This window comes from Salvelinus fontinalis, unplaced genomic scaffold (genome assembly GCF_029448725.1).
Source record: "Salvelinus fontinalis isolate EN_2023a unplaced genomic scaffold, ASM2944872v1 scaffold_1784, whole genome shotgun sequence".
NCBI classification, from domain to species: Eukaryota; Metazoa; Chordata; class Actinopteri; order Salmoniformes; family Salmonidae; genus Salvelinus; species Salvelinus fontinalis.
The window spans coordinates 1-22,042 of NW_026601993.1; the positions used below are offsets into that span (position 1 = coordinate 1).

The 22,042-nt window shown below is 44.3% G+C and overlaps 49 non-coding genes across 49 annotated transcripts; all 49 read right to left on the reverse strand.

The window, feature by feature from the left end:
• Positions 1-138: 138 nt before the first annotated feature.
• Positions 139-210, reverse strand: trnad-guc (transfer RNA aspartic acid (anticodon GUC)). Its single transcript has one exon. It is a non-coding gene; the product is annotated as a tRNA-Asp (tRNA).
• Positions 211-761: 551 nt separating this feature from the next.
• trnag-gcc (transfer RNA glycine (anticodon GCC)) lies at positions 762-832 on the reverse strand. Its single transcript has one exon. It is a non-coding gene; the product is annotated as a tRNA-Gly (tRNA).
• A 117-nt stretch (positions 833-949) lies between these two features.
• trnad-guc (transfer RNA aspartic acid (anticodon GUC)) lies at positions 950-1,021 on the reverse strand. Its single transcript has one exon. It is a non-coding gene; the product is annotated as a tRNA-Asp (tRNA).
• A 551-nt stretch (positions 1,022-1,572) lies between these two features.
• On the reverse strand, positions 1,573-1,643 carry trnag-gcc (transfer RNA glycine (anticodon GCC)). Its single transcript has one exon. It is a non-coding gene; the product is annotated as a tRNA-Gly (tRNA).
• A 117-nt stretch (positions 1,644-1,760) lies between these two features.
• On the reverse strand, positions 1,761-1,832 carry trnad-guc (transfer RNA aspartic acid (anticodon GUC)). Its single transcript has one exon. It is a non-coding gene; the product is annotated as a tRNA-Asp (tRNA).
• Positions 1,833-2,383: 551 nt separating this feature from the next.
• trnag-gcc (transfer RNA glycine (anticodon GCC)) lies at positions 2,384-2,454 on the reverse strand. The gene has a single exon. It is a non-coding gene; the product is annotated as a tRNA-Gly (tRNA).
• A 117-nt stretch (positions 2,455-2,571) lies between these two features.
• Positions 2,572-2,643, reverse strand: trnad-guc (transfer RNA aspartic acid (anticodon GUC)). Its single transcript has one exon. It is a non-coding gene; the product is annotated as a tRNA-Asp (tRNA).
• A 551-nt stretch (positions 2,644-3,194) lies between these two features.
• Positions 3,195-3,265, reverse strand: trnag-gcc (transfer RNA glycine (anticodon GCC)). Its single transcript has one exon. It is a non-coding gene; the product is annotated as a tRNA-Gly (tRNA).
• A 117-nt stretch (positions 3,266-3,382) lies between these two features.
• On the reverse strand, positions 3,383-3,454 carry trnad-guc (transfer RNA aspartic acid (anticodon GUC)). The gene has a single exon. It is a non-coding gene; the product is annotated as a tRNA-Asp (tRNA).
• A 551-nt stretch (positions 3,455-4,005) lies between these two features.
• Positions 4,006-4,076, reverse strand: trnag-gcc (transfer RNA glycine (anticodon GCC)). The gene has a single exon. It is a non-coding gene; the product is annotated as a tRNA-Gly (tRNA).
• A 117-nt stretch (positions 4,077-4,193) lies between these two features.
• trnad-guc (transfer RNA aspartic acid (anticodon GUC)) lies at positions 4,194-4,265 on the reverse strand. Its single transcript has one exon. It is a non-coding gene; the product is annotated as a tRNA-Asp (tRNA).
• Positions 4,266-4,816: 551 nt separating this feature from the next.
• On the reverse strand, positions 4,817-4,887 carry trnag-gcc (transfer RNA glycine (anticodon GCC)). The gene has a single exon. It is a non-coding gene; the product is annotated as a tRNA-Gly (tRNA).
• A 117-nt stretch (positions 4,888-5,004) lies between these two features.
• Positions 5,005-5,076, reverse strand: trnad-guc (transfer RNA aspartic acid (anticodon GUC)). Its single transcript has one exon. It is a non-coding gene; the product is annotated as a tRNA-Asp (tRNA).
• Positions 5,077-5,627: 551 nt separating this feature from the next.
• On the reverse strand, positions 5,628-5,698 carry trnag-gcc (transfer RNA glycine (anticodon GCC)). The gene has a single exon. It is a non-coding gene; the product is annotated as a tRNA-Gly (tRNA).
• Positions 5,699-5,815: 117 nt separating this feature from the next.
• On the reverse strand, positions 5,816-5,887 carry trnad-guc (transfer RNA aspartic acid (anticodon GUC)). Its single transcript has one exon. It is a non-coding gene; the product is annotated as a tRNA-Asp (tRNA).
• Positions 5,888-6,438: 551 nt separating this feature from the next.
• Positions 6,439-6,509, reverse strand: trnag-gcc (transfer RNA glycine (anticodon GCC)). Its single transcript has one exon. It is a non-coding gene; the product is annotated as a tRNA-Gly (tRNA).
• Positions 6,510-6,626: 117 nt separating this feature from the next.
• Positions 6,627-6,698, reverse strand: trnad-guc (transfer RNA aspartic acid (anticodon GUC)). Its single transcript has one exon. It is a non-coding gene; the product is annotated as a tRNA-Asp (tRNA).
• A 551-nt stretch (positions 6,699-7,249) lies between these two features.
• Positions 7,250-7,320, reverse strand: trnag-gcc (transfer RNA glycine (anticodon GCC)). Its single transcript has one exon. It is a non-coding gene; the product is annotated as a tRNA-Gly (tRNA).
• A 117-nt stretch (positions 7,321-7,437) lies between these two features.
• trnad-guc (transfer RNA aspartic acid (anticodon GUC)) lies at positions 7,438-7,509 on the reverse strand. The gene has a single exon. It is a non-coding gene; the product is annotated as a tRNA-Asp (tRNA).
• A 551-nt stretch (positions 7,510-8,060) lies between these two features.
• trnag-gcc (transfer RNA glycine (anticodon GCC)) lies at positions 8,061-8,131 on the reverse strand. The gene has a single exon. It is a non-coding gene; the product is annotated as a tRNA-Gly (tRNA).
• Positions 8,132-8,248: 117 nt separating this feature from the next.
• trnad-guc (transfer RNA aspartic acid (anticodon GUC)) lies at positions 8,249-8,320 on the reverse strand. The gene has a single exon. It is a non-coding gene; the product is annotated as a tRNA-Asp (tRNA).
• Positions 8,321-8,871: 551 nt separating this feature from the next.
• trnag-gcc (transfer RNA glycine (anticodon GCC)) lies at positions 8,872-8,942 on the reverse strand. The gene has a single exon. It is a non-coding gene; the product is annotated as a tRNA-Gly (tRNA).
• Positions 8,943-9,059: 117 nt separating this feature from the next.
• Positions 9,060-9,131, reverse strand: trnad-guc (transfer RNA aspartic acid (anticodon GUC)). Its single transcript has one exon. It is a non-coding gene; the product is annotated as a tRNA-Asp (tRNA).
• A 551-nt stretch (positions 9,132-9,682) lies between these two features.
• trnag-gcc (transfer RNA glycine (anticodon GCC)) lies at positions 9,683-9,753 on the reverse strand. The gene has a single exon. It is a non-coding gene; the product is annotated as a tRNA-Gly (tRNA).
• Positions 9,754-9,870: 117 nt separating this feature from the next.
• Positions 9,871-9,942, reverse strand: trnad-guc (transfer RNA aspartic acid (anticodon GUC)). The gene has a single exon. It is a non-coding gene; the product is annotated as a tRNA-Asp (tRNA).
• Positions 9,943-10,493: 551 nt separating this feature from the next.
• Positions 10,494-10,564, reverse strand: trnag-gcc (transfer RNA glycine (anticodon GCC)). Its single transcript has one exon. It is a non-coding gene; the product is annotated as a tRNA-Gly (tRNA).
• Positions 10,565-10,681: 117 nt separating this feature from the next.
• Positions 10,682-10,753, reverse strand: trnad-guc (transfer RNA aspartic acid (anticodon GUC)). The gene has a single exon. It is a non-coding gene; the product is annotated as a tRNA-Asp (tRNA).
• Positions 10,754-11,304: 551 nt separating this feature from the next.
• On the reverse strand, positions 11,305-11,375 carry trnag-gcc (transfer RNA glycine (anticodon GCC)). The gene has a single exon. It is a non-coding gene; the product is annotated as a tRNA-Gly (tRNA).
• Positions 11,376-11,492: 117 nt separating this feature from the next.
• On the reverse strand, positions 11,493-11,564 carry trnad-guc (transfer RNA aspartic acid (anticodon GUC)). Its single transcript has one exon. It is a non-coding gene; the product is annotated as a tRNA-Asp (tRNA).
• A 551-nt stretch (positions 11,565-12,115) lies between these two features.
• On the reverse strand, positions 12,116-12,186 carry trnag-gcc (transfer RNA glycine (anticodon GCC)). The gene has a single exon. It is a non-coding gene; the product is annotated as a tRNA-Gly (tRNA).
• Positions 12,187-12,303: 117 nt separating this feature from the next.
• trnad-guc (transfer RNA aspartic acid (anticodon GUC)) lies at positions 12,304-12,375 on the reverse strand. The gene has a single exon. It is a non-coding gene; the product is annotated as a tRNA-Asp (tRNA).
• Positions 12,376-12,926: 551 nt separating this feature from the next.
• On the reverse strand, positions 12,927-12,997 carry trnag-gcc (transfer RNA glycine (anticodon GCC)). Its single transcript has one exon. It is a non-coding gene; the product is annotated as a tRNA-Gly (tRNA).
• Positions 12,998-13,114: 117 nt separating this feature from the next.
• On the reverse strand, positions 13,115-13,186 carry trnad-guc (transfer RNA aspartic acid (anticodon GUC)). The gene has a single exon. It is a non-coding gene; the product is annotated as a tRNA-Asp (tRNA).
• Positions 13,187-13,737: 551 nt separating this feature from the next.
• On the reverse strand, positions 13,738-13,808 carry trnag-gcc (transfer RNA glycine (anticodon GCC)). Its single transcript has one exon. It is a non-coding gene; the product is annotated as a tRNA-Gly (tRNA).
• A 117-nt stretch (positions 13,809-13,925) lies between these two features.
• On the reverse strand, positions 13,926-13,997 carry trnad-guc (transfer RNA aspartic acid (anticodon GUC)). The gene has a single exon. It is a non-coding gene; the product is annotated as a tRNA-Asp (tRNA).
• A 551-nt stretch (positions 13,998-14,548) lies between these two features.
• Positions 14,549-14,619, reverse strand: trnag-gcc (transfer RNA glycine (anticodon GCC)). The gene has a single exon. It is a non-coding gene; the product is annotated as a tRNA-Gly (tRNA).
• Positions 14,620-14,736: 117 nt separating this feature from the next.
• On the reverse strand, positions 14,737-14,808 carry trnad-guc (transfer RNA aspartic acid (anticodon GUC)). The gene has a single exon. It is a non-coding gene; the product is annotated as a tRNA-Asp (tRNA).
• A 551-nt stretch (positions 14,809-15,359) lies between these two features.
• trnag-gcc (transfer RNA glycine (anticodon GCC)) lies at positions 15,360-15,430 on the reverse strand. Its single transcript has one exon. It is a non-coding gene; the product is annotated as a tRNA-Gly (tRNA).
• Positions 15,431-15,547: 117 nt separating this feature from the next.
• trnad-guc (transfer RNA aspartic acid (anticodon GUC)) lies at positions 15,548-15,619 on the reverse strand. Its single transcript has one exon. It is a non-coding gene; the product is annotated as a tRNA-Asp (tRNA).
• A 551-nt stretch (positions 15,620-16,170) lies between these two features.
• On the reverse strand, positions 16,171-16,241 carry trnag-gcc (transfer RNA glycine (anticodon GCC)). Its single transcript has one exon. It is a non-coding gene; the product is annotated as a tRNA-Gly (tRNA).
• Positions 16,242-16,358: 117 nt separating this feature from the next.
• trnad-guc (transfer RNA aspartic acid (anticodon GUC)) lies at positions 16,359-16,430 on the reverse strand. Its single transcript has one exon. It is a non-coding gene; the product is annotated as a tRNA-Asp (tRNA).
• Positions 16,431-16,981: 551 nt separating this feature from the next.
• Positions 16,982-17,052, reverse strand: trnag-gcc (transfer RNA glycine (anticodon GCC)). Its single transcript has one exon. It is a non-coding gene; the product is annotated as a tRNA-Gly (tRNA).
• Positions 17,053-17,169: 117 nt separating this feature from the next.
• On the reverse strand, positions 17,170-17,241 carry trnad-guc (transfer RNA aspartic acid (anticodon GUC)). Its single transcript has one exon. It is a non-coding gene; the product is annotated as a tRNA-Asp (tRNA).
• Positions 17,242-17,792: 551 nt separating this feature from the next.
• trnag-gcc (transfer RNA glycine (anticodon GCC)) lies at positions 17,793-17,863 on the reverse strand. The gene has a single exon. It is a non-coding gene; the product is annotated as a tRNA-Gly (tRNA).
• A 117-nt stretch (positions 17,864-17,980) lies between these two features.
• On the reverse strand, positions 17,981-18,052 carry trnad-guc (transfer RNA aspartic acid (anticodon GUC)). Its single transcript has one exon. It is a non-coding gene; the product is annotated as a tRNA-Asp (tRNA).
• Positions 18,053-18,603: 551 nt separating this feature from the next.
• trnag-gcc (transfer RNA glycine (anticodon GCC)) lies at positions 18,604-18,674 on the reverse strand. The gene has a single exon. It is a non-coding gene; the product is annotated as a tRNA-Gly (tRNA).
• Positions 18,675-18,791: 117 nt separating this feature from the next.
• Positions 18,792-18,863, reverse strand: trnad-guc (transfer RNA aspartic acid (anticodon GUC)). The gene has a single exon. It is a non-coding gene; the product is annotated as a tRNA-Asp (tRNA).
• A 551-nt stretch (positions 18,864-19,414) lies between these two features.
• trnag-gcc (transfer RNA glycine (anticodon GCC)) lies at positions 19,415-19,485 on the reverse strand. The gene has a single exon. It is a non-coding gene; the product is annotated as a tRNA-Gly (tRNA).
• Positions 19,486-19,602: 117 nt separating this feature from the next.
• trnad-guc (transfer RNA aspartic acid (anticodon GUC)) lies at positions 19,603-19,674 on the reverse strand. Its single transcript has one exon. It is a non-coding gene; the product is annotated as a tRNA-Asp (tRNA).
• Between the last annotated feature and the right edge of the window lie 2,368 nt (positions 19,675-22,042).

Sequence of the window (22,042 nt, forward strand, 5' to 3'; positions counted from 1 at the left end):
CTACCACTGAACAACCAATGCCTTGCAAAGCAGCGATAACCCCAAAGGCTGGAAATCGTATCATAAAGCTTAAATTCCAAGCATGTTTTCTGCTTTGTGGGCTCAGTGACATTGTACACCCTAACAAAATAGTCCTTCCTCCCCGTCGGGGAATTGAACCCCGGTCTCCCGCGTGACAGGCGGGGATACTCACCACTATACTAACGAGGAGCACATGGGTTGGCCATTTGAAAATAAGTGGAGCATTGGTACTAACCCTAAATGTGGAGTGTTGGGCGTTAACCCTTCTATCAAAAACATCTGTAGAGACTGAATGGTTAGAGCTAGAAACTAGTATGACCCGTCTCTGGAAAGCTGAGACTCGCACGAACACGTACATGTAATCGATTCTGCTCTATACCGCTCACAAGCCAGGCAATAGCGGTTAGAAGGTGAGGCGCTTGTGGGAAATCCCAGGACATTGTTGTCACAAATGCCAAACTCAAGACAGTTGTCACTGACTAGTTGGATATTCGTTTCCCATTTAACAACTTAAACCTTGCACAAAGTAAATCACCTCACACTGGAAATCTACAATGGATTCACCAAAGTCTACTGAGAATGCGTAAATGTCCAAAGTGTAAATGAAAGCAAACTCTGATTTTTCAAGAGTCAGATGAGAATTCTACCAAGAACAGAGTTTTCTGTTAGCCTGGCAATCTAACAGAGATTTCTTTCCCAGGGATTTGGATACTTGTCGAAATTACATGTTCAAAACTTGCTGCATTGGCCGGGAATCGAACCCGGGCCTCCCGCGTGGCAGGCGAGAATTCTACCACTGAACAACCAATGCCTTGCAAAGCAGCGATAACCCCAAAGGCTGGAAATCGTATCATAAAGCTTAAATTCCAAGCATGTTTTCTGCTTTGTGGGCTCAGTGACATTGTACACCCTAACAAAATAGTCCTTCCTCCCCGTCGGGGAATTGAACCCCGGTCTCCCGCGTGACAGGCGGGGATACTCACCACTATACTAACGAGGAGCACATGGGTTGGCCATTTGAAAATAAGTGGAGCATTGGTACTAACCCTAAATGTGGAGTGTTGGGCGTTAACCCTTCTATCAAAAACATCTGTAGAGACTGAATGGTTAGAGCTAGAAACTAGTATGACCCGTCTCTGGAAAGCTGAGACTCGCACGAACACGTACATGTAATCGATTCTGCTCTATACCGCTCACAAGCCAGGCAATAGCGGTTAGAAGGTGAGGCGCTTGTGGGAAATCCCAGGACATTGTTGTCACAAATGCCAAACTCAAGACAGTTGTCACTGACTAGTTGGATATTCGTTTCCCATTTAACAACTTAAACCTTGCACAAAGTAAATCACCTCACACTGGAAATCTACAATGGATTCACCAAAGTCTACTGAGAATGCGTAAATGTCCAAAGTGTAAATGAAAGCAAACTCTGATTTTTCAAGAGTCAGATGAGAATTCTACCAAGAACAGAGTTTTCTGTTAGCCTGGCAATCTAACAGAGATTTCTTTCCCAGGGATTTGGATACTTGTCGAAATTACATGTTCAAAACTTGCTGCATTGGCCGGGAATCGAACCCGGGCCTCCCGCGTGGCAGGCGAGAATTCTACCACTGAACAACCAATGCCTTGCAAAGCAGCGATAACCCCAAAGGCTGGAAATCGTATCATAAAGCTTAAATTCCAAGCATGTTTTCTGCTTTGTGGGCTCAGTGACATTGTACACCCTAACAAAATAGTCCTTCCTCCCCGTCGGGGAATTGAACCCCGGTCTCCCGCGTGACAGGCGGGGATACTCACCACTATACTAACGAGGAGCACATGGGTTGGCCATTTGAAAATAAGTGGAGCATTGGTACTAACCCTAAATGTGGAGTGTTGGGCGTTAACCCTTCTATCAAAAACATCTGTAGAGACTGAATGGTTAGAGCTAGAAACTAGTATGACCCGTCTCTGGAAAGCTGAGACTCGCACGAACACGTACATGTAATCGATTCTGCTCTATACCGCTCACAAGCCAGGCAATAGCGGTTAGAAGGTGAGGCGCTTGTGGGAAATCCCAGGACATTGTTGTCACAAATGCCAAACTCAAGACAGTTGTCACTGACTAGTTGGATATTCGTTTCCCATTTAACAACTTAAACCTTGCACAAAGTAAATCACCTCACACTGGAAATCTACAATGGATTCACCAAAGTCTACTGAGAATGCGTAAATGTCCAAAGTGTAAATGAAAGCAAACTCTGATTTTTCAAGAGTCAGATGAGAATTCTACCAAGAACAGAGTTTTCTGTTAGCCTGGCAATCTAACAGAGATTTCTTTCCCAGGGATTTGGATACTTGTCGAAATTACATGTTCAAAACTTGCTGCATTGGCCGGGAATCGAACCCGGGCCTCCCGCGTGGCAGGCGAGAATTCTACCACTGAACAACCAATGCCTTGCAAAGCAGCGATAACCCCAAAGGCTGGAAATCGTATCATAAAGCTTAAATTCCAAGCATGTTTTCTGCTTTGTGGGCTCAGTGACATTGTACACCCTAACAAAATAGTCCTTCCTCCCCGTCGGGGAATTGAACCCCGGTCTCCCGCGTGACAGGCGGGGATACTCACCACTATACTAACGAGGAGCACATGGGTTGGCCATTTGAAAATAAGTGGAGCATTGGTACTAACCCTAAATGTGGAGTGTTGGGCGTTAACCCTTCTATCAAAAACATCTGTAGAGACTGAATGGTTAGAGCTAGAAACTAGTATGACCCGTCTCTGGAAAGCTGAGACTCGCACGAACACGTACATGTAATCGATTCTGCTCTATACCGCTCACAAGCCAGGCAATAGCGGTTAGAAGGTGAGGCGCTTGTGGGAAATCCCAGGACATTGTTGTCACAAATGCCAAACTCAAGACAGTTGTCACTGACTAGTTGGATATTCGTTTCCCATTTAACAACTTAAACCTTGCACAAAGTAAATCACCTCACACTGGAAATCTACAATGGATTCACCAAAGTCTACTGAGAATGCGTAAATGTCCAAAGTGTAAATGAAAGCAAACTCTGATTTTTCAAGAGTCAGATGAGAATTCTACCAAGAACAGAGTTTTCTGTTAGCCTGGCAATCTAACAGAGATTTCTTTCCCAGGGATTTGGATACTTGTCGAAATTACATGTTCAAAACTTGCTGCATTGGCCGGGAATCGAACCCGGGCCTCCCGCGTGGCAGGCGAGAATTCTACCACTGAACAACCAATGCCTTGCAAAGCAGCGATAACCCCAAAGGCTGGAAATCGTATCATAAAGCTTAAATTCCAAGCATGTTTTCTGCTTTGTGGGCTCAGTGACATTGTACACCCTAACAAAATAGTCCTTCCTCCCCGTCGGGGAATTGAACCCCGGTCTCCCGCGTGACAGGCGGGGATACTCACCACTATACTAACGAGGAGCACATGGGTTGGCCATTTGAAAATAAGTGGAGCATTGGTACTAACCCTAAATGTGGAGTGTTGGGCGTTAACCCTTCTATCAAAAACATCTGTAGAGACTGAATGGTTAGAGCTAGAAACTAGTATGACCCGTCTCTGGAAAGCTGAGACTCGCACGAACACGTACATGTAATCGATTCTGCTCTATACCGCTCACAAGCCAGGCAATAGCGGTTAGAAGGTGAGGCGCTTGTGGGAAATCCCAGGACATTGTTGTCACAAATGCCAAACTCAAGACAGTTGTCACTGACTAGTTGGATATTCGTTTCCCATTTAACAACTTAAACCTTGCACAAAGTAAATCACCTCACACTGGAAATCTACAATGGATTCACCAAAGTCTACTGAGAATGCGTAAATGTCCAAAGTGTAAATGAAAGCAAACTCTGATTTTTCAAGAGTCAGATGAGAATTCTACCAAGAACAGAGTTTTCTGTTAGCCTGGCAATCTAACAGAGATTTCTTTCCCAGGGATTTGGATACTTGTCGAAATTACATGTTCAAAACTTGCTGCATTGGCCGGGAATCGAACCCGGGCCTCCCGCGTGGCAGGCGAGAATTCTACCACTGAACAACCAATGCCTTGCAAAGCAGCGATAACCCCAAAGGCTGGAAATCGTATCATAAAGCTTAAATTCCAAGCATGTTTTCTGCTTTGTGGGCTCAGTGACATTGTACACCCTAACAAAATAGTCCTTCCTCCCCGTCGGGGAATTGAACCCCGGTCTCCCGCGTGACAGGCGGGGATACTCACCACTATACTAACGAGGAGCACATGGGTTGGCCATTTGAAAATAAGTGGAGCATTGGTACTAACCCTAAATGTGGAGTGTTGGGCGTTAACCCTTCTATCAAAAACATCTGTAGAGACTGAATGGTTAGAGCTAGAAACTAGTATGACCCGTCTCTGGAAAGCTGAGACTCGCACGAACACGTACATGTAATCGATTCTGCTCTATACCGCTCACAAGCCAGGCAATAGCGGTTAGAAGGTGAGGCGCTTGTGGGAAATCCCAGGACATTGTTGTCACAAATGCCAAACTCAAGACAGTTGTCACTGACTAGTTGGATATTCGTTTCCCATTTAACAACTTAAACCTTGCACAAAGTAAATCACCTCACACTGGAAATCTACAATGGATTCACCAAAGTCTACTGAGAATGCGTAAATGTCCAAAGTGTAAATGAAAGCAAACTCTGATTTTTCAAGAGTCAGATGAGAATTCTACCAAGAACAGAGTTTTCTGTTAGCCTGGCAATCTAACAGAGATTTCTTTCCCAGGGATTTGGATACTTGTCGAAATTACATGTTCAAAACTTGCTGCATTGGCCGGGAATCGAACCCGGGCCTCCCGCGTGGCAGGCGAGAATTCTACCACTGAACAACCAATGCCTTGCAAAGCAGCGATAACCCCAAAGGCTGGAAATCGTATCATAAAGCTTAAATTCCAAGCATGTTTTCTGCTTTGTGGGCTCAGTGACATTGTACACCCTAACAAAATAGTCCTTCCTCCCCGTCGGGGAATTGAACCCCGGTCTCCCGCGTGACAGGCGGGGATACTCACCACTATACTAACGAGGAGCACATGGGTTGGCCATTTGAAAATAAGTGGAGCATTGGTACTAACCCTAAATGTGGAGTGTTGGGCGTTAACCCTTCTATCAAAAACATCTGTAGAGACTGAATGGTTAGAGCTAGAAACTAGTATGACCCGTCTCTGGAAAGCTGAGACTCGCACGAACACGTACATGTAATCGATTCTGCTCTATACCGCTCACAAGCCAGGCAATAGCGGTTAGAAGGTGAGGCGCTTGTGGGAAATCCCAGGACATTGTTGTCACAAATGCCAAACTCAAGACAGTTGTCACTGACTAGTTGGATATTCGTTTCCCATTTAACAACTTAAACCTTGCACAAAGTAAATCACCTCACACTGGAAATCTACAATGGATTCACCAAAGTCTACTGAGAATGCGTAAATGTCCAAAGTGTAAATGAAAGCAAACTCTGATTTTTCAAGAGTCAGATGAGAATTCTACCAAGAACAGAGTTTTCTGTTAGCCTGGCAATCTAACAGAGATTTCTTTCCCAGGGATTTGGATACTTGTCGAAATTACATGTTCAAAACTTGCTGCATTGGCCGGGAATCGAACCCGGGCCTCCCGCGTGGCAGGCGAGAATTCTACCACTGAACAACCAATGCCTTGCAAAGCAGCGATAACCCCAAAGGCTGGAAATCGTATCATAAAGCTTAAATTCCAAGCATGTTTTCTGCTTTGTGGGCTCAGTGACATTGTACACCCTAACAAAATAGTCCTTCCTCCCCGTCGGGGAATTGAACCCCGGTCTCCCGCGTGACAGGCGGGGATACTCACCACTATACTAACGAGGAGCACATGGGTTGGCCATTTGAAAATAAGTGGAGCATTGGTACTAACCCTAAATGTGGAGTGTTGGGCGTTAACCCTTCTATCAAAAACATCTGTAGAGACTGAATGGTTAGAGCTAGAAACTAGTATGACCCGTCTCTGGAAAGCTGAGACTCGCACGAACACGTACATGTAATCGATTCTGCTCTATACCGCTCACAAGCCAGGCAATAGCGGTTAGAAGGTGAGGCGCTTGTGGGAAATCCCAGGACATTGTTGTCACAAATGCCAAACTCAAGACAGTTGTCACTGACTAGTTGGATATTCGTTTCCCATTTAACAACTTAAACCTTGCACAAAGTAAATCACCTCACACTGGAAATCTACAATGGATTCACCAAAGTCTACTGAGAATGCGTAAATGTCCAAAGTGTAAATGAAAGCAAACTCTGATTTTTCAAGAGTCAGATGAGAATTCTACCAAGAACAGAGTTTTCTGTTAGCCTGGCAATCTAACAGAGATTTCTTTCCCAGGGATTTGGATACTTGTCGAAATTACATGTTCAAAACTTGCTGCATTGGCCGGGAATCGAACCCGGGCCTCCCGCGTGGCAGGCGAGAATTCTACCACTGAACAACCAATGCCTTGCAAAGCAGCGATAACCCCAAAGGCTGGAAATCGTATCATAAAGCTTAAATTCCAAGCATGTTTTCTGCTTTGTGGGCTCAGTGACATTGTACACCCTAACAAAATAGTCCTTCCTCCCCGTCGGGGAATTGAACCCCGGTCTCCCGCGTGACAGGCGGGGATACTCACCACTATACTAACGAGGAGCACATGGGTTGGCCATTTGAAAATAAGTGGAGCATTGGTACTAACCCTAAATGTGGAGTGTTGGGCGTTAACCCTTCTATCAAAAACATCTGTAGAGACTGAATGGTTAGAGCTAGAAACTAGTATGACCCGTCTCTGGAAAGCTGAGACTCGCACGAACACGTACATGTAATCGATTCTGCTCTATACCGCTCACAAGCCAGGCAATAGCGGTTAGAAGGTGAGGCGCTTGTGGGAAATCCCAGGACATTGTTGTCACAAATGCCAAACTCAAGACAGTTGTCACTGACTAGTTGGATATTCGTTTCCCATTTAACAACTTAAACCTTGCACAAAGTAAATCACCTCACACTGGAAATCTACAATGGATTCACCAAAGTCTACTGAGAATGCGTAAATGTCCAAAGTGTAAATGAAAGCAAACTCTGATTTTTCAAGAGTCAGATGAGAATTCTACCAAGAACAGAGTTTTCTGTTAGCCTGGCAATCTAACAGAGATTTCTTTCCCAGGGATTTGGATACTTGTCGAAATTACATGTTCAAAACTTGCTGCATTGGCCGGGAATCGAACCCGGGCCTCCCGCGTGGCAGGCGAGAATTCTACCACTGAACAACCAATGCCTTGCAAAGCAGCGATAACCCCAAAGGCTGGAAATCGTATCATAAAGCTTAAATTCCAAGCATGTTTTCTGCTTTGTGGGCTCAGTGACATTGTACACCCTAACAAAATAGTCCTTCCTCCCCGTCGGGGAATTGAACCCCGGTCTCCCGCGTGACAGGCGGGGATACTCACCACTATACTAACGAGGAGCACATGGGTTGGCCATTTGAAAATAAGTGGAGCATTGGTACTAACCCTAAATGTGGAGTGTTGGGCGTTAACCCTTCTATCAAAAACATCTGTAGAGACTGAATGGTTAGAGCTAGAAACTAGTATGACCCGTCTCTGGAAAGCTGAGACTCGCACGAACACGTACATGTAATCGATTCTGCTCTATACCGCTCACAAGCCAGGCAATAGCGGTTAGAAGGTGAGGCGCTTGTGGGAAATCCCAGGACATTGTTGTCACAAATGCCAAACTCAAGACAGTTGTCACTGACTAGTTGGATATTCGTTTCCCATTTAACAACTTAAACCTTGCACAAAGTAAATCACCTCACACTGGAAATCTACAATGGATTCACCAAAGTCTACTGAGAATGCGTAAATGTCCAAAGTGTAAATGAAAGCAAACTCTGATTTTTCAAGAGTCAGATGAGAATTCTACCAAGAACAGAGTTTTCTGTTAGCCTGGCAATCTAACAGAGATTTCTTTCCCAGGGATTTGGATACTTGTCGAAATTACATGTTCAAAACTTGCTGCATTGGCCGGGAATCGAACCCGGGCCTCCCGCGTGGCAGGCGAGAATTCTACCACTGAACAACCAATGCCTTGCAAAGCAGCGATAACCCCAAAGGCTGGAAATCGTATCATAAAGCTTAAATTCCAAGCATGTTTTCTGCTTTGTGGGCTCAGTGACATTGTACACCCTAACAAAATAGTCCTTCCTCCCCGTCGGGGAATTGAACCCCGGTCTCCCGCGTGACAGGCGGGGATACTCACCACTATACTAACGAGGAGCACATGGGTTGGCCATTTGAAAATAAGTGGAGCATTGGTACTAACCCTAAATGTGGAGTGTTGGGCGTTAACCCTTCTATCAAAAACATCTGTAGAGACTGAATGGTTAGAGCTAGAAACTAGTATGACCCGTCTCTGGAAAGCTGAGACTCGCACGAACACGTACATGTAATCGATTCTGCTCTATACCGCTCACAAGCCAGGCAATAGCGGTTAGAAGGTGAGGCGCTTGTGGGAAATCCCAGGACATTGTTGTCACAAATGCCAAACTCAAGACAGTTGTCACTGACTAGTTGGATATTCGTTTCCCATTTAACAACTTAAACCTTGCACAAAGTAAATCACCTCACACTGGAAATCTACAATGGATTCACCAAAGTCTACTGAGAATGCGTAAATGTCCAAAGTGTAAATGAAAGCAAACTCTGATTTTTCAAGAGTCAGATGAGAATTCTACCAAGAACAGAGTTTTCTGTTAGCCTGGCAATCTAACAGAGATTTCTTTCCCAGGGATTTGGATACTTGTCGAAATTACATGTTCAAAACTTGCTGCATTGGCCGGGAATCGAACCCGGGCCTCCCGCGTGGCAGGCGAGAATTCTACCACTGAACAACCAATGCCTTGCAAAGCAGCGATAACCCCAAAGGCTGGAAATCGTATCATAAAGCTTAAATTCCAAGCATGTTTTCTGCTTTGTGGGCTCAGTGACATTGTACACCCTAACAAAATAGTCCTTCCTCCCCGTCGGGGAATTGAACCCCGGTCTCCCGCGTGACAGGCGGGGATACTCACCACTATACTAACGAGGAGCACATGGGTTGGCCATTTGAAAATAAGTGGAGCATTGGTACTAACCCTAAATGTGGAGTGTTGGGCGTTAACCCTTCTATCAAAAACATCTGTAGAGACTGAATGGTTAGAGCTAGAAACTAGTATGACCCGTCTCTGGAAAGCTGAGACTCGCACGAACACGTACATGTAATCGATTCTGCTCTATACCGCTCACAAGCCAGGCAATAGCGGTTAGAAGGTGAGGCGCTTGTGGGAAATCCCAGGACATTGTTGTCACAAATGCCAAACTCAAGACAGTTGTCACTGACTAGTTGGATATTCGTTTCCCATTTAACAACTTAAACCTTGCACAAAGTAAATCACCTCACACTGGAAATCTACAATGGATTCACCAAAGTCTACTGAGAATGCGTAAATGTCCAAAGTGTAAATGAAAGCAAACTCTGATTTTTCAAGAGTCAGATGAGAATTCTACCAAGAACAGAGTTTTCTGTTAGCCTGGCAATCTAACAGAGATTTCTTTCCCAGGGATTTGGATACTTGTCGAAATTACATGTTCAAAACTTGCTGCATTGGCCGGGAATCGAACCCGGGCCTCCCGCGTGGCAGGCGAGAATTCTACCACTGAACAACCAATGCCTTGCAAAGCAGCGATAACCCCAAAGGCTGGAAATCGTATCATAAAGCTTAAATTCCAAGCATGTTTTCTGCTTTGTGGGCTCAGTGACATTGTACACCCTAACAAAATAGTCCTTCCTCCCCGTCGGGGAATTGAACCCCGGTCTCCCGCGTGACAGGCGGGGATACTCACCACTATACTAACGAGGAGCACATGGGTTGGCCATTTGAAAATAAGTGGAGCATTGGTACTAACCCTAAATGTGGAGTGTTGGGCGTTAACCCTTCTATCAAAAACATCTGTAGAGACTGAATGGTTAGAGCTAGAAACTAGTATGACCCGTCTCTGGAAAGCTGAGACTCGCACGAACACGTACATGTAATCGATTCTGCTCTATACCGCTCACAAGCCAGGCAATAGCGGTTAGAAGGTGAGGCGCTTGTGGGAAATCCCAGGACATTGTTGTCACAAATGCCAAACTCAAGACAGTTGTCACTGACTAGTTGGATATTCGTTTCCCATTTAACAACTTAAACCTTGCACAAAGTAAATCACCTCACACTGGAAATCTACAATGGATTCACCAAAGTCTACTGAGAATGCGTAAATGTCCAAAGTGTAAATGAAAGCAAACTCTGATTTTTCAAGAGTCAGATGAGAATTCTACCAAGAACAGAGTTTTCTGTTAGCCTGGCAATCTAACAGAGATTTCTTTCCCAGGGATTTGGATACTTGTCGAAATTACATGTTCAAAACTTGCTGCATTGGCCGGGAATCGAACCCGGGCCTCCCGCGTGGCAGGCGAGAATTCTACCACTGAACAACCAATGCCTTGCAAAGCAGCGATAACCCCAAAGGCTGGAAATCGTATCATAAAGCTTAAATTCCAAGCATGTTTTCTGCTTTGTGGGCTCAGTGACATTGTACACCCTAACAAAATAGTCCTTCCTCCCCGTCGGGGAATTGAACCCCGGTCTCCCGCGTGACAGGCGGGGATACTCACCACTATACTAACGAGGAGCACATGGGTTGGCCATTTGAAAATAAGTGGAGCATTGGTACTAACCCTAAATGTGGAGTGTTGGGCGTTAACCCTTCTATCAAAAACATCTGTAGAGACTGAATGGTTAGAGCTAGAAACTAGTATGACCCGTCTCTGGAAAGCTGAGACTCGCACGAACACGTACATGTAATCGATTCTGCTCTATACCGCTCACAAGCCAGGCAATAGCGGTTAGAAGGTGAGGCGCTTGTGGGAAATCCCAGGACATTGTTGTCACAAATGCCAAACTCAAGACAGTTGTCACTGACTAGTTGGATATTCGTTTCCCATTTAACAACTTAAACCTTGCACAAAGTAAATCACCTCACACTGGAAATCTACAATGGATTCACCAAAGTCTACTGAGAATGCGTAAATGTCCAAAGTGTAAATGAAAGCAAACTCTGATTTTTCAAGAGTCAGATGAGAATTCTACCAAGAACAGAGTTTTCTGTTAGCCTGGCAATCTAACAGAGATTTCTTTCCCAGGGATTTGGATACTTGTCGAAATTACATGTTCAAAACTTGCTGCATTGGCCGGGAATCGAACCCGGGCCTCCCGCGTGGCAGGCGAGAATTCTACCACTGAACAACCAATGCCTTGCAAAGCAGCGATAACCCCAAAGGCTGGAAATCGTATCATAAAGCTTAAATTCCAAGCATGTTTTCTGCTTTGTGGGCTCAGTGACATTGTACACCCTAACAAAATAGTCCTTCCTCCCCGTCGGGGAATTGAACCCCGGTCTCCCGCGTGACAGGCGGGGATACTCACCACTATACTAACGAGGAGCACATGGGTTGGCCATTTGAAAATAAGTGGAGCATTGGTACTAACCCTAAATGTGGAGTGTTGGGCGTTAACCCTTCTATCAAAAACATCTGTAGAGACTGAATGGTTAGAGCTAGAAACTAGTATGACCCGTCTCTGGAAAGCTGAGACTCGCACGAACACGTACATGTAATCGATTCTGCTCTATACCGCTCACAAGCCAGGCAATAGCGGTTAGAAGGTGAGGCGCTTGTGGGAAATCCCAGGACATTGTTGTCACAAATGCCAAACTCAAGACAGTTGTCACTGACTAGTTGGATATTCGTTTCCCATTTAACAACTTAAACCTTGCACAAAGTAAATCACCTCACACTGGAAATCTACAATGGATTCACCAAAGTCTACTGAGAATGCGTAAATGTCCAAAGTGTAAATGAAAGCAAACTCTGATTTTTCAAGAGTCAGATGAGAATTCTACCAAGAACAGAGTTTTCTGTTAGCCTGGCAATCTAACAGAGATTTCTTTCCCAGGGATTTGGATACTTGTCGAAATTACATGTTCAAAACTTGCTGCATTGGCCGGGAATCGAACCCGGGCCTCCCGCGTGGCAGGCGAGAATTCTACCACTGAACAACCAATGCCTTGCAAAGCAGCGATAACCCCAAAGGCTGGAAATCGTATCATAAAGCTTAAATTCCAAGCATGTTTTCTGCTTTGTGGGCTCAGTGACATTGTACACCCTAACAAAATAGTCCTTCCTCCCCGTCGGGGAATTGAACCCCGGTCTCCCGCGTGACAGGCGGGGATACTCACCACTATACTAACGAGGAGCACATGGGTTGGCCATTTGAAAATAAGTGGAGCATTGGTACTAACCCTAAATGTGGAGTGTTGGGCGTTAACCCTTCTATCAAAAACATCTGTAGAGACTGAATGGTTAGAGCTAGAAACTAGTATGACCCGTCTCTGGAAAGCTGAGACTCGCACGAACACGTACATGTAATCGATTCTGCTCTATACCGCTCACAAGCCAGGCAATAGCGGTTAGAAGGTGAGGCGCTTGTGGGAAATCCCAGGACATTGTTGTCACAAATGCCAAACTCAAGACAGTTGTCACTGACTAGTTGGATATTCGTTTCCCATTTAACAACTTAAACCTTGCACAAAGTAAATCACCTCACACTGGAAATCTACAATGGATTCACCAAAGTCTACTGAGAATGCGTAAATGTCCAAAGTGTAAATGAAAGCAAACTCTGATTTTTCAAGAGTCAGATGAGAATTCTACCAAGAACAGAGTTTTCTGTTAGCCTGGCAATCTAACAGAGATTTCTTTCCCAGGGATTTGGATACTTGTCGAAATTACATGTTCAAAACTTGCTGCATTGGCCGGGAATCGAACCCGGGCCTCCCGCGTGGCAGGCGAGAATTCTACCACTGAACAACCAATGCCTTGCAAAGCAGCGATAACCCCAAAGGCTGGAAATCGTATCATAAAGCTTAAATTCCAAGCATGTTTTCTGCTTTGTGGGCTCAGTGACATTGTACACCCTAACAAAATAGTCCTTCCTCCCCGTCGGGGAATTGAACCCCGGTCTCCCGCGTGACAGGCGGGGATACTCACCACTATACTAACGAGGAGCACATGGGTTGGCCATTTGAAAATAAGTGGAGCATTGGTACTAACCCTAAATGTGGAGTGTTGGGCGTTAACCCTTCTATCAAAAACATCTGTAGAGACTGAATGGTTAGAGCTAGAAACTAGTATGACCCGTCTCTGGAAAGCTGAGACTCGCACGAACACGTACATGTAATCGATTCTGCTCTATACCGCTCACAAGCCAGGCAATAGCGGTTAGAAGGTGAGGCGCTTGTGGGAAATCCCAGGACATTGTTGTCACAAATGCCAAACTCAAGACAGTTGTCACTGACTAGTTGGATATTCGTTTCCCATTTAACAACTTAAACCTTGCACAAAGTAAATCACCTCACACTGGAAATCTACAATGGATTCACCAAAGTCTACTGAGAATGCGTAAATGTCCAAAGTGTAAATGAAAGCAAACTCTGATTTTTCAAGAGTCAGATGAGAATTCTACCAAGAACAGAGTTTTCTGTTAGCCTGGCAATCTAACAGAGATTTCTTTCCCAGGGATTTGGATACTTGTCGAAATTACATGTTCAAAACTTGCTGCATTGGCCGGGAATCGAACCCGGGCCTCCCGCGTGGCAGGCGAGAATTCTACCACTGAACAACCAATGCCTTGCAAAGCAGCGATAACCCCAAAGGCTGGAAATCGTATCATAAAGCTTAAATTCCAAGCATGTTTTCTGCTTTGTGGGCTCAGTGACATTGTACACCCTAACAAAATAGTCCTTCCTCCCCGTCGGGGAATTGAACCCCGGTCTCCCGCGTGACAGGCGGGGATACTCACCACTATACTAACGAGGAGCACATGGGTTGGCCATTTGAAAATAAGTGGAGCATTGGTACTAACCCTAAATGTGGAGTGTTGGGCGTTAACCCTTCTATCAAAAACATCTGTAGAGACTGAATGGTTAGAGCTAGAAACTAGTATGACCCGTCTCTGGAAAGCTGAGACTCGCACGAACACGTACATGTAATCGATTCTGCTCTATACCGCTCACAAGCCAGGCAATAGCGGTTAGAAGGTGAGGCGCTTGTGGGAAATCCCAGGACATTGTTGTCACAAATGCCAAACTCAAGACAGTTGTCACTGACTAGTTGGATATTCGTTTCCCATTTAACAACTTAAACCTTGCACAAAGTAAATCACCTCACACTGGAAATCTACAATGGATTCACCAAAGTCTACTGAGAATGCGTAAATGTCCAAAGTGTAAATGAAAGCAAACTCTGATTTTTCAAGAGTCAGATGAGAATTCTACCAAGAACAGAGTTTTCTGTTAGCCTGGCAATCTAACAGAGATTTCTTTCCCAGGGATTTGGATACTTGTCGAAATTACATGTTCAAAACTTGCTGCATTGGCCGGGAATCGAACCCGGGCCTCCCGCGTGGCAGGCGAGAATTCTACCACTGAACAACCAATGCCTTGCAAAGCAGCGATAACCCCAAAGGCTGGAAATCGTATCATAAAGCTTAAATTCCAAGCATGTTTTCTGCTTTGTGGGCTCAGTGACATTGTACACCCTAACAAAATAGTCCTTCCTCCCCGTCGGGGAATTGAACCCCGGTCTCCCGCGTGACAGGCGGGGATACTCACCACTATACTAACGAGGAGCACATGGGTTGGCCATTTGAAAATAAGTGGAGCATTGGTACTAACCCTAAATGTGGAGTGTTGGGCGTTAACCCTTCTATCAAAAACATCTGTAGAGACTGAATGGTTAGAGCTAGAAACTAGTATGACCCGTCTCTGGAAAGCTGAGACTCGCACGAACACGTACATGTAATCGATTCTGCTCTATACCGCTCACAAGCCAGGCAATAGCGGTTAGAAGGTGAGGCGCTTGTGGGAAATCCCAGGACATTGTTGTCACAAATGCCAAACTCAAGACAGTTGTCACTGACTAGTTGGATATTCGTTTCCCATTTAACAACTTAAACCTTGCACAAAGTAAATCACCTCACACTGGAAATCTACAATGGATTCACCAAAGTCTACTGAGAATGCGTAAATGTCCAAAGTGTAAATGAAAGCAAACTCTGATTTTTCAAGAGTCAGATGAGAATTCTACCAAGAACAGAGTTTTCTGTTAGCCTGGCAATCTAACAGAGATTTCTTTCCCAGGGATTTGGATACTTGTCGAAATTACATGTTCAAAACTTGCTGCATTGGCCGGGAATCGAACCCGGGCCTCCCGCGTGGCAGGCGAGAATTCTACCACTGAACAACCAATGCCTTGCAAAGCAGCGATAACCCCAAAGGCTGGAAATCGTATCATAAAGCTTAAATTCCAAGCATGTTTTCTGCTTTGTGGGCTCAGTGACATTGTACACCCTAACAAAATAGTCCTTCCTCCCCGTCGGGGAATTGAACCCCGGTCTCCCGCGTGACAGGCGGGGATACTCACCACTATACTAACGAGGAGCACATGGGTTGGCCATTTGAAAATAAGTGGAGCATTGGTACTAACCCTAAATGTGGAGTGTTGGGCGTTAACCCTTCTATCAAAAACATCTGTAGAGACTGAATGGTTAGAGCTAGAAACTAGTATGACCCGTCTCTGGAAAGCTGAGACTCGCACGAACACGTACATGTAATCGATTCTGCTCTATACCGCTCACAAGCCAGGCAATAGCGGTTAGAAGGTGAGGCGCTTGTGGGAAATCCCAGGACATTGTTGTCACAAATGCCAAACTCAAGACAGTTGTCACTGACTAGTTGGATATTCGTTTCCCATTTAACAACTTAAACCTTGCACAAAGTAAATCACCTCACACTGGAAATCTACAATGGATTCACCAAAGTCTACTGAGAATGCGTAAATGTCCAAAGTGTAAATGAAAGCAAACTCTGATTTTTCAAGAGTCAGATGAGAATTCTACCAAGAACAGAGTTTTCTGTTAGCCTGGCAATCTAACAGAGATTTCTTTCCCAGGGATTTGGATACTTGTCGAAATTACATGTTCAAAACTTGCTGCATTGGCCGGGAATCGAACCCGGGCCTCCCGCGTGGCAGGCGAGAATTCTACCACTGAACAACCAATGCCTTGCAAAGCAGCGATAACCCCAAAGGCTGGAAATCGTATCATAAAGCTTAAATTCCAAGCATGTTTTCTGCTTTGTGGGCTCAGTGACATTGTACACCCTAACAAAATAGTCCTTCCTCCCCGTCGGGGAATTGAACCCCGGTCTCCCGCGTGACAGGCGGGGATACTCACCACTATACTAACGAGGAGCACATGGGTTGGCCATTTGAAAATAAGTGGAGCATTGGTACTAACCCTAAATGTGGAGTGTTGGGCGTTAACCCTTCTATCAAAAACATCTGTAGAGACTGAATGGTTAGAGCTAGAAACTAGTATGACCCGTCTCTGGAAAGCTGAGACTCGCACGAACACGTACATGTAATCGATTCTGCTCTATACCGCTCACAAGCCAGGCAATAGCGGTTAGAAGGTGAGGCGCTTGTGGGAAATCCCAGGACATTGTTGTCACAAATGCCAAACTCAAGACAGTTGTCACTGACTAGTTGGATATTCGTTTCCCATTTAACAACTTAAACCTTGCACAAAGTAAATCACCTCACACTGGAAATCTACAATGGATTCACCAAAGTCTACTGAGAATGCGTAAATGTCCAAAGTGTAAATGAAAGCAAACTCTGATTTTTCAAGAGTCAGATGAGAATTCTACCAAGAACAGAGTTTTCTGTTAGCCTGGCAATCTAACAGAGATTTCTTTCCCAGGGATTTGGATACTTGTCGAAATTACATGTTCAAAACTTGCTGCATTGGCCGGGAATCGAACCCGGGCCTCCCGCGTGGCAGGCGAGAATTCTACCACTGAACAACCAATGCCTTGCAAAGCAGCGATAACCCCAAAGGCTGGAAATCGTATCATAAAGCTTAAATTCCAAGCATGTTTTCTGCTTTGTGGGCTCAGTGACATTGTACACCCTAACAAAATAGTCCTTCCTCCCCGTCGGGGAATTGAACCCCGGTCTCCCGCGTGACAGGCGGGGATACTCACCACTATACTAACGAGGAGCACATGGGTTGGCCATTTGAAAATAAGTGGAGCATTGGTACTAACCCTAAATGTGGAGTGTTGGGCGTTAACCCTTCTATCAAAAACATCTGTAGAGACTGAATGGTTAGAGCTAGAAACTAGTATGACCCGTCTCTGGAAAGCTGAGACTCGCACGAACACGTACATGTAATCGATTCTGCTCTATACCGCTCACAAGCCAGGCAATAGCGGTTAGAAGGTGAGGCGCTTGTGGGAAATCCCAGGACATTGTTGTCACAAATGCCAAACTCAAGACAGTTGTCACTGACTAGTTGGATATTCGTTTCCCATTTAACAACTTAAACCTTGCACAAAGTAAATCACCTCACACTGGAAATCTACAATGGATTCACCAAAGTCTACTGAGAATGCGTAAATGTCCAAAGTGTAAATGAAAGCAAACTCTGATTTTTCAAGAGTCAGATGAGAATTCTACCAAGAACAGAGTTTTCTGTTAGCCTGGCAATCTAACAGAGATTTCTTTCCCAGGGATTTGGATACTTGTCGAAATTACATGTTCAAAACTTGCTGCATTGGCCGGGAATCGAACCCGGGCCTCCCGCGTGGCAGGCGAGAATTCTACCACTGAACAACCAATGCCTTGCAAAGCAGCGATAACCCCAAAGGCTGGAAATCGTATCATAAAGCTTAAATTCCAAGCATGTTTTCTGCTTTGTGGGCTCAGTGACATTGTACACCCTAACAAAATAGTCCTTCCTCCCCGTCGGGGAATTGAACCCCGGTCTCCCGCGTGACAGGCGGGGATACTCACCACTATACTAACGAGGAGCACATGGGTTGGCCATTTGAAAATAAGTGGAGCATTGGTACTAACCCTAAATGTGGAGTGTTGGGCGTTAACCCTTCTATCAAAAACATCTGTAGAGACTGAATGGTTAGAGCTAGAAACTAGTATGACCCGTCTCTGGAAAGCTGAGACTCGCACGAACACGTACATGTAATCGATTCTGCTCTATACCGCTCACAAGCCAGGCAATAGCGGTTAGAAGGTGAGGCGCTTGTGGGAAATCCCAGGACATTGTTGTCACAAATGCCAAACTCAAGACAGTTGTCACTGACTAGTTGGATATTCGTTTCCCATTTAACAACTTAAACCTTGCACAAAGTAAATCACCTCACACTGGAAATCTACAATGGATTCACCAAAGTCTACTGAGAATGCGTAAATGTCCAAAGTGTAAATGAAAGCAAACTCTGATTTTTCAAGAGTCAGATGAGAATTCTACCAAGAACAGAGTTTTCTGTTAGCCTGGCAATCTAACAGAGATTTCTTTCCCAGGGATTTGGATACTTGTCGAAATTACATGTTCAAAACTTGCTGCATTGGCCGGGAATCGAACCCGGGCCTCCCGCGTGGCAGGCGAGAATTCTACCACTGAACAACCAATGCCTTGCAAAGCAGCGATAACCCCAAAGGCTGGAAATCGTATCATAAAGCTTAAATTCCAAGCATGTTTTCTGCTTTGTGGGCTCAGTGACATTGTACACCCTAACAAAATAGTCCTTCCTCCCCGTCGGGGAATTGAACCCCGGTCTCCCGCGTGACAGGCGGGGATACTCACCACTATACTAACGAGGAGCACATGGGTTGGCCATTTGAAAATAAGTGGAGCATTGGTACTAACCCTAAATGTGGAGTGTTGGGCGTTAACCCTTCTATCAAAAACATCTGTAGAGACTGAATGGTTAGAGCTAGAAACTAGTATGACCCGTCTCTGGAAAGCTGAGACTCGCACGAACACGTACATGTAATCGATTCTGCTCTATACCGCTCACAAGCCAGGCAATAGCGGTTAGAAGGTGAGGCGCTTGTGGGAAATCCCAGGACATTGTTGTCACAAATGCCAAACTCAAGACAGTTGTCACTGACTAGTTGGATATTCGTTTCCCATTTAACAACTTAAACCTTGCACAAAGTAAATCACCTCACACTGGAAATCTACAATGGATTCACCAAAGTCTACTGAGAATGCGTAAATGTCCAAAGTGTAAATGAAAGCAAACTCTGATTTTTCAAGAGTCAGATGAGAATTCTACCAAGAACAGAGTTTTCTGTTAGCCTGGCAATCTAACAGAGATTTCTTTCCCAGGGATTTGGATACTTGTCGAAATTACATGTTCAAAACTTGCTGCATTGGCCGGGAATCGAACCCGGGCCTCCCGCGTGGCAGGCGAGAATTCTACCACTGAACAACCAATGCCTTGCAAAGCTGTGATAACCCCAAAGGCTGGAAATCGTATCATAAAGCTTAAATTCCAAGCATGTTTTCTGCTTTGTGGGCTCAGTGACATTGTACACCCTAACAAAATAGTCCTTCCTCCCCGTCGGGGAATTGAACCCCGGTCTCCCGCGTGACAGGCGGGGATACTCACCACTATACTAACGAGGAGCACATGGGTTGGCCATTTGAAAATAAGTGGAGCATTGGTACTAACCCTAAATGTGGAGTGTTGGGCGTTAACCCTTCTATCAAAAACATCTGTAGAGACTGAATGGTTAGAGCTAGAAACTAGTATGACCCGTCTCTGGAAAGCTGAGACTCGCACGAACACGTACATGTAATCGATTCTGCTCTATACCGCTCACAAGCCAGGCAATAGCGGTTAGAAGGTGAGGCGCTTGTGGGAAATCCCAGGACATTGTTGTCACAAATGCCAAACTCAAGACAGTTGTCACTGACTAGTTGGATATTCGTTTCCCATTTAACAACTTAACCTGTTGGGGATGGGGGCGCTGTTTGGACTACTTATGCTAATTTGGCTAATTTTTTAAACGGCTTCCCACAAAATCCTTGATCGTACAATATGCATATTATTATTATTATTGGATAGAAAACAGTCTATAATTTCTATAGGAGTTGAAATTTTGTCTCTAAGTGGAACAGAGCCCATTCTACAGCAATTTCCCTGACATGGAGTCAGATTTGAGAAATGTTGGCCACTGTTCTGAAGTCATTTAAAAGGGCACTGTCGTTGCTATGACTATACGGACACTTCTTACGTCTTCCCCTGGATGCCTTTACGTGATGACGATTCCAACGGGGTCGATTGCGCGTTCACAGGCCTTACAAATGAAAAAACCCTGAAGCTAGTCATTCTTTGGGAGCTGCGTCATGAGCCAAGAGGACACCGGCGCGCACTTGTTCCAAGCGTTAGTTTAGCCTGTTATATTTCTCCGGTCATCTTTTCACTCGTTATAGGAGTTAAAAACATCATAAGGTAGTTAATTTAAAGCGTTTTATAGCAATTTATATCCGTTTAGTGCGATTTTGGGACATTTATTTTTGCAACGATGTGAAAAGTTGGGCACGCTTTTCAGTTCATCCCGAACGCAGTTGACATTTCCACATGGCAAGAGGACAGCTTTCCACCAAAAGACGATTTCTCCCAAGAAAGGATCCTTTGCCCAAGATACTGATGGAAGAACAGCTCAAGGTAGGACATTTTTATTATGATAAATCGTGTTTCTGTCGAAACATTTTAGTGGCTTAGGACGCCATGTTTTTTGACGTAGCTTCGCTTGGCGCAAACTGTATTGAAAAGTAAGGATAAATTAAAAAATGTAATAACGCAATTGTATTAAGAATTAAATTGTCTATCAATCCCTGTCCACCCTGTATTTTTTAGTCACGTTTATGAGTATTTATGTATAAGAGTAGATCACTGTCTAAGTGGCGCAAGGACATTTTCTGACCAACTGAGCTACATTTCACATTGTCTAACCATGATTTTGGGGGCTAAATATAAACATTTTCGATCAAACTGTATATGCATGTTGTAATGTGATGTTACAGGAGTGTCATCGGAAGAATTCTGAGAAGGTTAGTGAAAAAATTAATATATTTTGGCGATGTTGACTTTTATCGCTCACTTTGGCTAGAATCAATGCTGGGCTGCTAATTGCTATGTGCTAAGCTAATATAACGATTTATTGTGTTTTCGCTGTAAGACACTTAGAAAATCTGAAATATTGTCTGTATTCACAGGATCTGTGTCTTTCGATTCGTGTATGCTGTGTATTTTTACGAAATGTTTGATGATTAGTAGTTAGGTAAACACGTTGCTCATTGTAATTATTTTAGTCCATTTGTGATGGTGGGTGCAATTGTAAACTATGAAGTCTACCTGAAATATGCACTTTTTTCTAACAAAACCTATCCCATACCATAAATATGTTATCAGACTGTCATCTAATGAGTTTTTTTGTTGGTTAGGGGCTATAAATATCTTAGTTTAGCCGAATTGGTGATGGCTACTGGTGTTGGTGGACAAATAAAAGATGGTGGATTATGCTAATGTGTTTTTAGGTAATAGATGTACATCTTTACATATTGTGTCTTCCCTGTAAAACATTTTAAAAATCGGAAATGTTGACTGGATTCACAAGATCTGTGTCTTTCATTAGCTGTATTGGACTTTAATGTGTGAAAGTTAAATATTTTAAAAAAATATTTTTTTTGAATTTCGCGGCACTGGTTTTTCAGTGGGGGGGGGGGGTGTGCCGCTAGCGCCACGCTGATCCTAGACAGGTTAAACCTTGCACAAAGTAAATCACCTCACACTGGAAATCTACAATGGATTCACCAAAGTCTACTGAGAATGCGTAAATGTCCAAAGTGTAAATGAAAGCAAACTCTGATTTTTCAAGAGTCAGATGAGAATTCTACCAAGAACAGAGTTTTCTGTTAGCCTGGCAATCTAACAGAGATTTCTTTCCCAGGGATTTGGATACTTGTCGAAATTACATGTTCAAAACTT